Consider the following 17762-nt stretch of genomic DNA (forward strand, 5'->3'; position numbering starts at 1 on the left):
TCACTTAAATGAATAAATAATGCATTAGATTTTTGCCCAGTTTTTACAGAGTATTTATGTTGGCTTAGCCTTACTTCTAAGCCCTTGCTGGACTGTCCGAGATAGAATGAGGGACAATCCATACATGGAATTTTATATATTATGTTGTTGCTTTCTCTGGGGCCATTTTTTATTAACATTCTTTTTAGTGTGTTATTATAGGAAGAAACAAGGTTGACATTAAAAGCTTTTAACAATGGTTAAATGGTTTCAAATCCGTTGAAATAAGGCAAACTGAGAATGTTCTTAGAATTTTCTTTCTGTGTGTGTTTTTTTCAGTATAAAACTTTTTGTGGGGTTTATTATAAACAAATGTCTAATATATGTGAAGGATAGCATAAATCTTTCCCTGTAAGGTGGTATCGTTACGTTGATGATTGTTTAGCTGTTCTTCCTGTCGGTATTGATGTAAATGATTTACTCTCTAATTTAAATAACCAGGTACCATCGATTAAGTTTACTCTAAAATTAGAAAAAGACAATTGCCTCCCTTTCTTAGACGTTTTGATACATAGAGAACCATTTCAATGTAAATTCAGTATTTACAGGAAACCGACTAACAACATAACTTATGTTCATTTCTTCTCAGGCCACCATCTTAATATAAAAATATCAATTTTTTCCTCTATGTTTTTACGAGCATTGCGAATTGTCAGTCCACAATATTTGGATCAAGAAATTGAATACATAAGAAAAATAGGGAAAGATTTATGCTATCCTTCACATATATTAGACATTTGTTATAATAAACCCCACAAAAAGTTTTATACTGAAAACAACACACAGAAAGAAAATTCTAAGAACATTCTCAGTTTGCCTTATTTTAACGGATTTGAAACCATTAAACCATTGTTAAAAGCTTTTAATGTCAACCTTGTTTCTTCCTATAATAACACACTAAAAAGAATGTTAATAAAAAATGGCCCCAGAGAAAGCAACAACATAATATATAAAATTCCATGTATGGATTGTCCCTCATTCTATCTCGGACAGTCCAGCAAAGGCTTAGAAGTAAGGCTAAGCCAGCATAAATACTCTGTAAAAACTGGGCAAAAATCTAATGCATTATTTATTCATTTAAGTGAAAACAACCACCGAATTAATTGGATTGACAGTTCAGTAATTGCACGGTCAAGAGATGTCTTATCACGAAATCTTTTAGAATCTGCTTTAATACAACTTACTTTTCATTGTAATTTCAATGTTAGTCGTGGCCTTTTTCATTTAGACCCTTGTATCTGTAACATGTTTAAGAATGACCTCAAATAGTATATAATTACTGACTTAAATAAAAATCAGTTGCCTTAGAGTTATTAAAAAATTTTTTTTATTGTAATGTATGTCTGTCATGTTTTGTGAATATGGTTGTTTACCAGGTTCCGTATAGCTGTCACCTATAATCCTTTAATTGTCTGGAGATTGTATCTGAGATGATTGTCTTAAACCTTTAATTGCACCCTTTGTTTATGCTTGTTTGGGAAGGTTTCTTATCTTCCAGGTGTGTCGGATTCTAGGCACTAATCCTTTTATAATCCCTATCTGTCAGTTATACGAACCTTCTTGTATTGTCTTTTCTCGTATTTTTTGTCAGTATCTGCTTCAGTAAAGGGCTTTTAAGCCGAAGATCTCGCAGACTCCTTCGTTTATTTTTCCTTTGTGGCATTTATCTTTATATATATATATATATATATATATATATATATATATATATATATATATATATATATATATCTGTTTGTATATGTATGTTTTATATATATACATATGGAAAAATTTTAAATTACAAGTTTTTTTTTATCAGACTCCAGAATCCTGATGTTAAAACGTAAACTGAATTTCTTCCTTATGTCCAAAATTTTTCCATCAGATTCACTTCACTAAATATCGCTCTATTGTTGAGAAGTCCATTAAGATCATCAAAACTTTAATTTTTGTGCTGTTCTCACGACGTGTGTTTCACTATAATAAAAGTTCAGTATAATAAAAGTATCTGGCTTTTTCAGATGGAAAAGTAATGACTAAAGAAACTGGAACGATATTACCGGGACTGCACTTTTAATCTCGTGAAGATGTAAACAGCCAAAATTGAAAACAGAGAGCCGTTATGTAGAATAGAAGAACAGGATATTTCATCAACGCTGCTTATTTTCTTTTGTAGGACTTCATTCAACTCATAAAGATGAAATGAAAACTAAGGTTTTATTCTGTTTGTTTCGCATTCTGTGCGACATATTTATAATGTGAATTTCGAGCCTCTGACATTAACTTCCATAAATTTAGAGGGAATGTATTCTACAATGTTGACTGTCTGTTTATCTATAGGTTTTATATTAAGATATATAATATTTAAAGTTTCTTAATAATGATTTGGGTTTTCATTTCACAGATGGCAATAATAACCAACGATGTTATCTATAGACTAGTACTGCATAGTTTGATGTAGTGCCACCAGGCCGGCGCTGCTTGCGGCCTCAGAGCCTGGCGACCACCTGCAACTGCAGGGGAACTGCGGAGTTCAATAAGCACTAAGTGTTTTCTGAGATATGTTTTCTGCATCAAATTCACAGGGGCATGTTGTGCAGCTTATAATTGCAGAAATGGGCACAGGACTCTTCGTCAATAGAAAATTTCATTTCACAGGTAATCAAATTTTATTGACCCATAATTTTGTGATGGTCAGTTAATGTCTTGTTATATTAGCTGTAGATATGCTTTCAGTCAGCGTCTATTGTATTTCAAGTATATTATTGTGGAATACAAGTGCAGTGGCGATTCCAGTTTTGAAATTAGAACATCGTTGAGTTTTATGTACGCAATATAATATCAAATTTTAAAAATCTTGTTCATTATTAAAAATACCTAGATGTAGGCCTTGATATGGGGTTGCATACTAGAAGTAGGCCTAGAACATGGGAACTATAAACATGGAATGGATATAAGCGTATAATTGTCTTGACGGTGGTGTCACTGCATGGCACCATAGGAAAGGGTGGAGATGACGCTGAATTAGTCGTCCTTAATTTTCCACGAATTTTAATAAATATATGCTCATTGGAAAGCTCTTGAAAATCCCTTTTAAATGCACGTAATTAAGTGTGTAGAAAATATGGCGCTGCAGTGTTTTAAGGAAAAATATCCTGATATGCATGTTACCTGGGTTCGCTTTTTTACACTACTATTCCAAATTCTTCAATATAGATTTTAATAAATTTATCATCGGTTAAATGCCCTTGAAAAGCACTTTCCAATGAACCCAATGAAGCTCGTATATATCTCATACAACAGAAGTAATCGTGCATGCCATGTGGTGAGACCTAGCGATTTCGTGTCTTTGCCATGGGGTTGTGTAATAGATATTACCACTAAAGCCTTTGAACCCCTAATATTTAATATCCTTCTAAGTATCAAAGTCTTTATACTCTACTTGCATTTTATGCACTACCTAGGTCTTAACACCTTTCTATCCAGTCTGTATCACCATGGGGTTAAACTTATCACCGTGACACAATGGACTTAAATTGCGGTTGTCAGATTAGCTAAAAAAGCAAAAGACGCAACATTCCCCGCGCATGCGCACTCAAAGATCACACGTTTCACGAAAGTTTGTAGTAATCCCAGCGTGCTCATTGCATAGCTAATACTAAGTCGCAGCCGAAGAGATAAAAAAAAAGAAAGAAAATCATCTCTACATCCCTTCAAAGGATTAATTAAATTTAGAATCGTTCCAGCCAGAGGGAGAAAATTAGGAGACAAAGAAAGACCTAATTAGATTCAATTATTCTTCTACTGGATAGGAATATCCACATTTCCGGCATTCCTTTTCACCTTAGCCACAATTCCCCCTTTCTGGTTTTCGTTCGTTTCGCCTCGATCTCCCATTCGTATGTGAAGCTTTATTATGAATAAAGTTCCCTGAAGAAATTTTTTTTTTCTGAGATATAGTATTTGGGTGATGGAGTTTCTTTATTATTTTATTTTATTTATTTATATATTTATTTATTATTGAGTTTATACATCATACAACAAGATATCTTTGTTGCTCGTGCTTAGGGCGAGGTTAAGGTTAAAGAGAAATTGTGGTATAATCAAACCAAATAAATTCTATTCCCGCATGAAACGCGATTCAGTAATGATATTATTGTGGCCTTTCAAATGCTATACATTTAAAGCAACTGACAGTTATAGGTCTCGCATGGAAAACAAAAAAAGGAATAGGGAAAGCATACATATATACATATCTGACACTAATCAAAGATCTCGATAAAAACTAGTTATCACTAAGAGAATGCATGCTAACAATCTGATTGCTTGCAATCAGTGCTTGAAAAGATGTGTTAGATAATCATAAAAGGCTTGCTGTCTGATGAAAGCACAGGTGTTCTAATGTATGTTCAATACTTGATAAAAAATTCGAATTTTGATATACAGGCCAGTCATTACCATCCAAAATAATGTTCAGAATATATATATATATATATAATATATATATATATATACCTATATATATATATATATATATACATACATATATATATATATACTATATATATTATATATATAATATATATATATATATAGTATATATATATATATATATATATATATACACATAATCTATATATATATATATATATATATATATATTATATATATATATATATAATATATATATATATATATAATATATAATATATATATATCGGTCACATATCAAAGTTGTCGATAAGAACTACTTATCATCTCTTTAGATTAAAAATAGCTCTTCTATTTACATTTACGTGCATTTTTTCACCATGCATATTTTTTTCCCTTTGGGGGATGGGTGTTGACACCAAAAAGCGTAGAGCCTTCCGGTCCTCAGCAAATCCTTAAGTGGAAGGTTGCCGGTGTAGAATGATAGTCAACAAATTGTTATTTAACGCTGATAATATAATATATATATATATATTATATATATATATATATTATATATATATATATACATCATATATATATATATATATATATAATATATATATATATATATATATATATATATATATATAGATATACCGTGAAATACCAAAATGATACGGCCTCTTCACTTTCATGAGCGATTCCAGTATCAGGTCGTTCATTTGGTCCGGTTCCTTCTCCTTCATAATCTTGTCAGCTTGTGCCCTAAAATTAGGAAAACGCTATTACATGATAGCAAATATATATATATATATATATATATATATATAATATATATATATATATATATATATATAATATATATATATATATAATATATATATATATATACTATATATATATATATATATTGTATATATATATAATTTCCTGTGTGTGTGTGGTGGGCTTGGTCACTTTGAGTGTGAGAACTACTTCTTGAGAGTCGGTGTGTACAGTATTGTACCCTACGTTTTGGACGTTGTTGGCTTCCTTTTGAGTTTTTGGGATGGATGCTCTGCATTGTCCTGACTTTCCCTGCAATTTTTTGTAAGTAATTTCCAGATTTAAGTCAGTGGTGTTTGTCTGCTCATGTTGGCACACCGTTCGTACCATGCCTGTATTTTGATCTCTTTTGTCTTTGCTGCAGCATGCTCTGTGACCTCTCTCATCTCCAAGGAGTCTGTACCAGTCATCTCACGGATTTTTCAGCAAGAGTTTTCTCATTCTTGTGAGTTCTCTGACTCTTTCGCAACAACACCATATATCCTTATGGTCGGTCCTGGCTTCTTTGAGCCTTGGCATGGAGGCATTTGCCGCCTCTTGATTATGTCGGTTGATGGAGTTCCAGGTGGAATTCAAGGCCCGTCTCGTCATGGTGGCTTAAAAGCAGCCCATTTGGTGAAATTACAGTTCCATCTCTCTGAGGGGAGGGGTTGTATGCCTGTGTGTGTTGTGTCAGGCTTCGTGGTTCAGTGGGAGAGGATTGAACTTGCATTGAGTCATATGGCCATTGAAAGTGGCCTACGAATAGAAAATACTTCTTCCCATATCACCCCTCCCCCTCAGAGAGATGGAACTGTAAGTTCACCAACTGGGCTGTTTTTAAAGCCACCATGCCTAGATGGGTCATGAATTACCAGCTGTACACCAAAGACGTCCCAGGCAGAACTGACCTTTGCCTGCGGAATAATACCAGCACTGACTACGACTTTTGCTTGACCTGGACCTGAGATCTTATGCGGTTAATACCAGTATACCTGAATGATACCAAAATTCTGTTTTGATAAAAGATCACCTTCAGCATCTCTCCTCTCTCTCTCCTCTCTCTCCTCTCTCCGTCTCTCTCTCATCTCTTCTCTCTCTCTCTCTCTAAATTCCGCCCTTAATATAAATATTGGCCATTAGTTACTCGGAAACATCGCTGGACCAGAGAAGCGGAATAAGAAAAAGGAAGAAAAATGGAAAAAAAAGAAAAAACAATATATAAAATAAACTCGCTTAATTCTGGCCTTCTTCGTTTAACAGAATCATAATGATAATAATGAGGATTTGAAGAAACATAATACAGTCTACATATATTAATTTTAAACTTGGGAATTCTATTCCCCATGAGTTCCACAAATATGCTGCCATTTATTGTGTCTTAAAGTCTGGCTCTCCCTTTGTTGGCACAATTAGTCCCTAGTCGTCTAAAAATGTCTCAAGAACTAGAGTTCGATTTGCAAAAGCTCCATATTTTCTCTGCTTTTAAAGCACCAGACTCTTGCCATTCAAACATATTATAAAGATTGGGGTATATACCTATTTTTGAGGGATTGCGGCTAACCTGCAATGAATATATATAAGTGAAATATCTATTTCTTTGATATTAGCTTCTCTGAATTAATATTCAGTCAGATTGACTCAAGTATTACCTACTGAAGCACTATACTAACATTCTCTGAATATAAAAATCTCACTACCATTAGTATATGACGAATTACAAGAATTAAATACTTTGAAAAGTTTTATATTAATCTATTCTACATCGAAAAATATATTAAGAGTGGCTTTCCTAGTTTTTTAGGACAATTTTTATTACCATTCACCGTGAGCACTTAAAGGCTTTCGCTGGAGTGGAAAAAAAAGAAGTAGAAACTCTTTTGCGCTTTCAGTTCGAGTGTTATTGATGAAGCTATCAATGCCCCAGAAATCACTTCATTTATTTACGGACTAGATATGCAGCTGATTAATGACCCTATTATTAGCAGCTTCGCTTTCAAACATTTAAACGTGTATAAAAGGTTCTACCCCTGCATAGTCGTCAATATAACAGCTGACAAGAGTAACAAAGAGGAACCAAATGTATGATTTGATACTATTTCATCCGGAACCGTAGCTGAAAGTGAAGATTGATGAGGTGAGTTTGATTTGGTATTTATAGGTACATTATAGAGCAGTGTTGAATAACAATCTTGGTGAATTACAAATATTAATTAGATTCCAAACCTTTCCATGAAAGAATCGAACGCCAGTTGATTTAGATCTCATTTGTATTTTTGCACCGATGGCAGACCTGTTCAAATATTTGCTAAACAATAATAAGTATATTTAATACGGCCACGTTATTCATTTCCATTTTTGTTTTGACTAATGAGCGCAGATAAATGAGCTACTCTTTCACAGGCAGGGTTGCTCGTGATGAGCAGTGTTGCTACCCTACAATTAGTGATATGGCCTGAATTTTTCATAGGTACGAAAATCAATAAAAAAAACGCTCGCTGATCTTGCGTTCTCAACTGATACTTGACAATGAATTTTTTGCCAGTCTAGCTCCATAAGTTTCATTACAATTATTGCTTGTATAGAGTAACCACTGGAAGCTACCTATTTCTTGTCTTAATATGCGCTAGTGGTTACCATGGGGAGTTCGACGGTCTTCTTATTACCGATTCTTTTTCATTTTTCTTTTTGGCGACGTCCTCTAATTGGACAATGCAAGATGTATTATGGTCTGTGTTCGGCGATGGCTCTTGCGTCGTGGCCAGAGAAAATGGCCAAAGGTATTTACGGCCATTGGTCTTCCTCATAGCTTTAGAGATCCTCGACCATTTCTCTCATTTAGTTGATCAAACTATGGACTGATGTCTCTCGAGATTGATTTATTTGTTTTGCTCTCTCTGTCCTGCCTCTGTCTCGGTCTCTGTTTCTTCCCAATATTAAGGTCGTTCATTAATTAGCGTGGCTCCTACGAAGCAAGAGACCGTCACACCCTTATTCATACTGTTTACATTCTGAATTCCGGATGAATCCCTTGTGCAGAAAACTTCCGCAGCATCCGTCACGTCAGGAAAATGACAAGATAGCCACAGAAGTAACGTCCAACCTCACCCGAGCGGCTTTCTTTCAGATGCATTCCTCGCATCATTTATCAGAGTTCCCGTAGAGGAACTGGATAAAATAAGACCAAAAATTCCAATTAAGTCAAGTAATATAGGGACTACTTTTTTTTTTTTTTTTTTTTTTTTTTTTATAAATTACATTTTTGTACTTTCATCGAATGCAGTTTTTCTTTTTTTTAAAAATTCAAAATTATATAGAAAAATATAAAACAGTCGAGAAGAGTTTATCCCCCCTCTCAGCCAATTTATGGTAAAATAAATCTTATTTTCTCGTAACATATAAACTTTTCCATTATATGATAATAATATTTCATACTTTTTTGTTTCTTATGTTTACGTGATTATGAATACACTTTTCTGTGAGAGCTTTGTTGATAATTAATGTCACTTTTTCCCTTATTAATGCACGCATAATAATGGTAAAAATTAGTATTGTTAATATTTAACACTTCATATGTTCTTGCTATCCTTAAATTTTTTTAACAACAAAACCCCCACAGATCTACCCCCAAATAATTCCTCAGTTTCTGATGCGGTCACTTAAATCTTATTGAAAAAGAGTCCTAAGTGTATATTATATATGATATATATATATATATATATTATATATATATCTATATATATATATATAGATATATATATATATATGTATATATATCAAAACAACCAAAAAGGAGGTAGACAGCCCTACACAGACAAATTTGGAGGATGACAAACATGTAAATTGAAAAATAAGCGTTATAGGGGTAAATGAAAGGCTTGCTCAATTGTTTAAAAACAGAAGGAAATTATGATAGAAACAATTATCTTTTATCCAAATGATATGTGTACTTAATTCCCCCCGTATCTGTTCACGTTTAATGTGTAAAGAGGAGCATCACATAGATGGATAAATATAGCAGAAATACACGTTAGAAAATAAAAGATTACCTGGTTTGGCAATGAAAACCCAAGCAAAACTTTATTCTTTGCAGTTGAGAATTAAGAAAAATGCAATTTGCTATCAAATTAGAAGACCATATCAGCAAAGTAAAGGTCCTAAACGAGTAAAGTGAAAGTAAAACTATTGTTAGGGAAAATGAAAACGTTAGAGAGTTAGGAATGGGAATGGGAATGCATTCTGTCTGAGCTAATGGCTGCCGTGGCTTAAACAAGAGAAATAAATCTCGGAAGGGGAGAAATCTAAATATATATTGTTGGACACTGATGCTGAAGGATGTATGCTTACTTTCTCTCAATATTTTTTCAAGCTATTTCGTATTTTTTTGGGGAAAGAACCGCAATTCAAATGTCTTAATTACTTTTCCTACATAAGATCTCTCTCTCTCTCTCTCTCTCTCTCTCTCTCTCTCTCTCTATGCGTATTTTTTTATTTCGGTTTTCGGTTCTCAAACACAGACCACGTTTTAACGGCTTGGATAGTTTTTCCATGACGGTCAGTAAGTCTTCGTAACTTCAAATAGGAGTTTTAGAGAGAGAGAGAGAGAGAGAGAGAGAGACGAGAGAGAGAGAGAAGAGAGAGATGACGAAACTCACCTATGCGCCTTTGGATACTATTATAAATTTTTTTTTATTCACGTAATTCTGCACAGAATGAGAAAAGTGACATTATCTAAATCTTAGACTTGAAATTTAAATAATTTAAATAATTTAATTTCCCAATTCATAGAGCTAGTTTGGTATGATGCGTCAAGGTGGCATGATGTGTCTTCACGTCCTCGTCTGTTTCAACTTCTCTACTCCCGGGAATTTCTATTACATCATCATCATCATCATCATCATCATCATCGTCATCATCGTCATTGTTGTCTTTGTATTCCAAGTTCTATCAGTTCTTTTTCATTAAAACAACATCAGTTGTTTTCTTTTGTTTCCCCTTTTTCCGTTTCAGATCCATTCAAGATCACCAGTGCATCCTTACTTCTTGTCTGTCCAACTTCTCTGACCATCCTTTCTATCAGTACACCTCCTCTCTCGCTCTCTCTCTCTCTCTCTCTCTCTCTCTCTCTCTCTCTCTTCCTTTCCTCTCCTCATTCTAGTCCGCTTGTTATGCTACTTTTGCAGTTTTACCGTTAGAAATTGAAAGCAATAGGTCTCATGCAGTTACCATCAGTAACAAATATCTTCAAGTTATGAAGCTTGAATGCATTGTGATATGCATATAGTTAATAAATAATTTACAAAGGTTACTTAAAAATTTTTTCAAAGCTTCCATGGCGTCCTTCTCCTCTTCCCATTCCTCTCCACCCTGTCATTGTCCCGCCGCTATGTCTATTTGAGCTGGAAGCTTCTATCTGTGATGTAGCATTTACGATCTCATTGTATACTATACAATAGATATCACGTTGGGTGACATCAAGCATTGAAACCCGCAGCATGAAATCTGTTTAACTGGAACCTGTTGCATTCACTATAGGCTACTTTTTTTATGATGTGTTGGCGGTTGACTTTTACACAATAGTGTATCCTGGAAATGGAAAAGATTAGTATATTGTATTAAAATGTGATGCATCCCAGTTATGATATTATACGTACTACAACGGCTTGCGTAGATTCACAAGGGATGACTTTTTGTTTTTATAGTCTTGTTATGTTTTTATAGTCAGATGTTATAGTTACTTGTTATGTAGCACCCTCCAACAGAAATATACACGCACAACAAAATCCCATTTGATTGATCAGTCCGAACTGACATTGAGCTTCAAGTGTGTTGGGGCTTTTGGAAAATATCTTTGCATAACGGATATCTGTTTATACAGATATTAGTGTACAATATAAGTTAAGGGAATCCGTTTCATCATTTATTATTTGGTACAAAACGGTAACCTGTATTCCTTTCTTTTCTTGAATGAGTTGCCTAAAGAATTTCTAATAATATGAATTGTTGACAACTCTTGGCGGTTTTACATCAGCATAATCTTCATAATCTACCATATCTGATAAAAACTTATTGTAATTTGATAGTAAATGATCACAAACATCCTTGATGGCTGACAAAGATTGAGTTTTTCGTGATTGTAAAAATTTCAACTGCGAATGCATCATATATGTATATGCACATCTTTAAATAATAACAAGGGGTACTTTGTGCTTTAAAGAAGAAGTTTTAGTTAGCAAGAAATATTGAGGAATCCAATGGTGTAATTCATATACCAGGCGTTCTTTTTCCATTTAACGATTATGGTGTGAGTTAATTTGGTAACATGTTGACATGCGACTTTGCTTTTGATAAGATTTTTGAATCCCGATAACGGAAAGGAATCTTTCTTCTGTGGAGAAGAAAAACACGTAGTGGCAATCCCTTAGACAACCAAGTTTTGTTTTTGTTTTTTCGAAACCTGCCTCGTTCCTTTCACAAAAGATTTTGCGAAATTTGTCTCATTTATTGAAATTTCATAAAAACCTCTAAAATTGTTTTGTTTTATTTGTTAAATCATGTTAATACCTGATCACAAAACAGCATCACTGTGCATGAAAGAATATGAATATATTCGCTTGAAAAGATAGTGTGTCCGTTATTCTGTGTACGCTTTCGTCTGTGCATAAAGGAATCTTCGTATAAAGATAAAACCTCTTCTCCCTCACACATTATCTCCCTAAACTTCTCGTTTCCACCATTGTTGCTTGCCCAAAGAATGTTTCTTTTACGGGCTTTTATTTGCGGCAAATGCTCTTAAGCGCTAAATGTTTTTTCGACTCCCATTCCTGAATGTATTCATCCTCTCTCAAGCTGAAGTAATGCGTTCTTCTTCAACTTCCTTCTCTTTTATTTTTGCTTTAGCTTTCGCGGGAGGTAAAGATGGATGGGAAATACTTCCATTGCCTTTGATTAATGGAGCGAACAAAATTTGCTCCACTAACTTTGCTTCGTTAACTTTCCCCTTCCTTTTAGTCTTTTTGTTTTATTTTGCCTGATCGTATTTAAGTAGGATTTGTTTGTCTTTTCGTCTACGTCTGGTGATTTTTTTTTTTTTTTTTTTTTTGTCTTTTTTGTATTACCTGCGACTGGTTTCTTACTGTTTAATTATATGAAAAGCGATGTCAGAAAATGTTTACCTTTATGCGTGCATTATCATGTTTTTAAGTTTCGTGTTTGCTCCAAGCCTGCCTTTCCAATTGTGAATTAGTACCAGTGTTAAGTTTGTATCATCATCATTAATTCGTGGTTCCTAAAAGGGTGAGCATAGGAAAAAGACAAAACAGTTATCACTGCCATGTTCGCATATAACTGCTATATCAGGGATGAATCCACTGTGTAGAGAACTCACACACCAATAAGCACTTCATGCACTTAGCAGAGTAATGATCACTAGCATGTCCAGCAACCTGAGCTATTCACTTGTATAAGGCAAATCCTCCTTTTTTTTGGGGGGGGAGGGGGGAGATGGGATCCCCTCGTTCACTTTTCATTTGTTAAGCATTTTCCAGTTATCCTCTTATTTCTTTCAACACTTTGAAAGTGTTCTTTCTTTAGAAGTCTATCACCTTCCTTCATTTCCAAATGGCTGATCCATCTTAAAACTTGATATTCTTCCTTTCAACTACACTAGTCTTTTTTTTTTTTTTTTTATCACATCCTGTTAGCTCTACAGTTCTGACAATCAAGCTTTTCTTTTGCTACACAGTAAACAAAGAGTTTATCTCCAAATATTCAACCTGTTTTATTTCTTTTGTGTTTATCTTCCATACCTTATTGGCCCAAGGTTGGAGGACAGGATATCTAAACGTGACGTTTGTTTTACAGAATATCCAAATTTAACACATAAAAGGATCTAATTACATATTGTGTCACATAACACGTTACTCTTCTTCTTTAGGAGGGTGGAACTTGGTTACTGGAACAGTAAATGTTAGATGTTATCTTAAGGATATCATTCAGAAGACTTTTAGAGAAAGCACGAGTTTTTCTGATAATGATTTTACATCTGCTTAAGCAGAGCTGTATAATTGCATGCAGATCTGGATCTCCTCCACTTCCATGCGTTGATGCCACTATGCTTATGCCAGAGTCTCCCCTCTGAATGCTCGGGCTTCATTTGTCTTTACCCATTACTTACTTTCGCTTTATTTTGAGCACATTCATAAGCCTCTTCCTTCATGACCTACCGCTTGTATACCTTCCACCTTCATTCCTGTCAGCCATATACACACTCTTTCCTTGTCTGTCTTTCTTACACCTGCCCTCCTATTCTTTCTCCTCTTATTCCCAGTCTGCTTACACTTTCTTTTCTCATCTCGCCATTGATAATCAAATAACTCTAGTTTAACATCGCCTCATTTCTTGCCATTCCGAAGGAGACGTCTTACGCGTTATTAGGTTTGCATTATAGTCATTTTTTCTTACAGACAAAGGACATTCCGATATAACGAGTTACTATTGCGCCTACTTGCTTGTTGAAAAATTTGATCATTAATAACGTTAATAACAAAAGGCTTGACGTAATGCCCTTCAGTTTCGTTTGTCTCGTGCTTAATTTATATCAAAATTAATATAGTAACATATTAAAAGCCTTTTGGCATCTGAAATAGGTGTTCTGAAAATATTCGTTTATAAATAATATTGATATATTAATCAGTGTTACTCGCTAACTGATGAGTGTTTGACAAAAGAACACTAGTCCTATTCGGAATTGAGCCGAATATGCATTTCTGCTCTTCTGTCCTCTTCTCAGCATTTCTCTTCCATTAACATTACAGCCACAGAAGAGATAAGGAATGTAACGGGTCGGGAAGGGGTTTTGCATTCTGGACGATTCCAGAGGGTGGAGGGTATCCCCAGTTTGGAAGTCATTTTCTCAGTGTACTTACATCTAAAACCGGTATAACTCTCATGTTAGGGGGTGTGTGTGTGTATACACATTCATACACACACACACACATATATATGGTTGTAAAGCTGTATTTTTATCTGTAATGTTATGTACCGCTACAGGGCTACATGATTTACTTTTCTTCTAGATTTGATATGAAACGATTATGTTTTCAACTACAAACACACGCATACACACACACTCTCTCTCTCTCACACACACACACACACACACCACACACACACACATTTTATATACATATATATAATATATATATATATATATATATATATGTGTGTGTGTGTGTGTGTGTGTGTGTGTGTGTGTGTTTTAAGTATGGTAAAATAATTCGTATCATTCCAACGCTGACCACATAACTAGCATTCAACGATTCTGCAGCCGTCATAACCTGTATCTTCATTCTACGATACTTTCCGACTAACTCAGGTTCCTTTTCGTTCCCATTTTTTCTTATTATTCTAATTACCGCTGTCAGTTGGTTCTCGTCGCCGTCTATCGGATAAAAAGTTGTTTATTATTTTCTCCTCCATAAATATCCGGGACTGCATTCCCAAGTTCCTTGATTTTATATGTTTTTTGTTTTGTTCTTGTAGATTATTAATTTCTCCATTGGTTTATAGTTAGTCTTAATCCCTGCACGACCATTTTGTTTTGTTCTATTCTTTTTTTCTTTTTTCAATTGCTAGCGCAGAACTTATAATTGGGAAAAGTTGCGTGAGCAATCCGTTTATGTCTCGAGACAAGGCATGATGAGCAGGGTATCAACAGTCCCCTTATGGCTGTGACTGGCCTCGTCCTGAGAGCCAATTAGAAGTAAGTGTATATTTCCAATGATAAGTATTGTAAGTTATTCTGTTCATAATATTGTCGCATAAAACTTCAGTAACTCGTGCTTTCTTGTTCGTTTAACATTACTAATGATAGATAGTAATTGTAATTAAGGATTAGAACTTCTCTAAGGGCTGTACCATTAAAAATAATGGGTTTCTACGGTACTCAGTTATAAAGTCTTTCTCTATTCTTCTTAATATCTTCTTTGGAAATTTGATACACCAGCTACACGCTGATGAAAAAAAAAAAGATATATAAAGAAGAATAGAGAAGACTATATAAATTAAATCCCGTAGAATTAGCCATTTATATTAATAATAATAATAATGTAATAATAATAATAATAATAATAATAATATGAGAAGAAGAAGAAGAAGAAGAAGAACAACAACAACAACAACAACAACAACAACAACAACAACGTACAAACCAAAGTAAATAAGGTGCTACGAGGTTCCATTCCACCTTTCACGAATGATGATTCATTACAATATCTTTCGAATCATTTAAAGTAAATGTAGTCTATTTCTTATTCTGGAGAACTCAACAACTCAAGCCAGCTGTGATTCAGAGAGTTATCGTCACTCTTTGTTTCTTTTTCATGTCTCCTAGGTCGGTTGGTGGTGCAAGGTATACATCATTAAATCATGGGAAAGTACACTGTATATTACTGTAAAGCAGTAGCAAGCCATCATTATGTACCAATATATTTGTGAAGAAAAGAAAGTAGTGAAAACGAAAACAACAGGAAGAGCTCTAGGTAACAGCAGACAAGTCCTTTCGTTTCTAACGTCATTCTGTCATCCTTGTAATAGTGAGGCAGCCAGTATGAGAAAACTAAAGTAGCATGAGCCCTTCCTGCCATGGGATCTTGATTGCTGGCCAATTTTGTTTCTCAAAATTTACATCTTTTCTTTTGTTTGTACTCAGTACCTTGAAAATATTTATTCCGGGGGTATGCTGCCTTTGAAACAGTCGCTGTAGCTTGTAACAAGCTATTTTATCAGCAGTTTGTGGACCACTCACACATATCCATGAGAGGTTCGAATCAGGTATCCCTTTTTACCTACAGTCTTATGCAGTTTGAGGATTCCTGACTTATTCCTTGTTCCTGTGTTACGATAGGAATGTTCATAGAAGAGTCTAGTTACGCCTTTCCGTTCTCCTCGCTCAGCACCGATATAAACTATCGTTGGCATTACATTGAGGGGCATGGCTTCTGGGACCACAGCCTTTCAGGTAATAAATTTTGCGGTTACAATGCTGTGGACCATGGTTTGATTCAAAGAGTCTTGGGACTTGGGAGTGCTGGAATTTTTTTCAGTCATTGTAAAGTGAGGAGGGTATTGTTCTTCTTAGGGTCTTAATGTTTCAACCAAAAACCCTGAGCTATGGGACATTTTGACTACAGTAGTTGGATAACTAATGGCCATGTATGTCAAGTATAAGGAAAAGAATCGCTGGAGTGGTCATTCGTTTTATCATCACTTTTCACCTCTTCTGGTGGGAGGGCTCTGGAGGATTTTTTTTGTTCAGGATTGAGGATGACCTCTAACAGGCGGCTGTAACATTTTCTCTCCGCCTCTGGTGCCGATCAGCTTAGTGGAGGAAAATACTTTTAGCGAGTCCATTGAGTTCTTTTCAGAACCCTCGAGGTTCTCCTCTAAGTGGATTCCCTTTACAAATTCCCAGATTGCTGGTAATCAGTGAGAGTAGGAATACCTCTCACAAGCATGGTTGGTAGATGTCGGTTAGTAGTCTGTTCTTTCTTTTAAAACATTCATGGGCGTTAGTTTCTGGGAAATTCCATACTTTAAAAAAAAACTTGCCGAACGGTTTTCTTCTCCCTCGAGCCTGTTCGCGGTTGTGTTTTCGATTTTGGCTCTGTGTTTGGTCAGCATCTTATTCTGTTGGCCCCATGGGAATGGTTACTCTTTCCTTAATCCATTTAAAAAAGGAAACCTACCTTTGGTTCAGTTGGTTATTTTCCCATGTTTGGATCCAGGTTCTGAGAAATTACATTTCTTTTGATGCATCTCCTGTGTTTTAGATATGGTTATGAGTCCCATAGTAGGAGAGCCAATGTCGTTTCCTTCGTGTCTTTTCAGGAGGATTCCAGGCTTCTAGCTGGGGAATGCTGACTTCCATGCTTTATTATTTGAATAAAGTCCAAATTTAACTTTGTACAGCTAGAACTATTAGTTTCAGACATGTAGGGAAAAGTGGCTTGTACAGCTAGAGCTATTAATCAGACATATAGGGAAAAGTGGCTATCAGTCAGGACCCCTTTTCTCTCTATGAATGGGCATCATTAGACCCTTGGACCCTTTTCCCAAAGTCCCAGTGATGGCCAGTCTCGCTGTTGTGTAATGACCCGAGCTACTTTTTGGGACAGGATTCATATTCCTTAATGTTATGATTGGGTCTATGTTGGTGAAATGGTCTCAAGGATGCCAGTTCCTTCCCTTCCCTTCTAACTGTATTCATGATCTAGTTAGGTATAGGTCAGCTACTCAGCCATGCACTTATCCCATTGTACTCTCTCAAATGATTGGAGTGTGGGAGAGGTTAGATGTGGAGCCATATTAATTATCTTTGACTTCGCACAGAGGCACAATTATTCCTCCCACTTATTACTCTAGGACATTCCCCTTATATAGACATACCTTAAAAACCCTGGTCATCCAATCACCCATACTTACAACTCGAAATTATAATACCTCATTGGTTATCTCATAGCTCC

The sequence above is a fragment of the Macrobrachium nipponense genome, chromosome 17, assembly GCF_015104395.2.
Source record: "Macrobrachium nipponense isolate FS-2020 chromosome 17, ASM1510439v2, whole genome shotgun sequence".
In the NCBI taxonomy this organism is placed as follows: Eukaryota; Metazoa; Arthropoda; class Malacostraca; order Decapoda; family Palaemonidae; genus Macrobrachium; species Macrobrachium nipponense.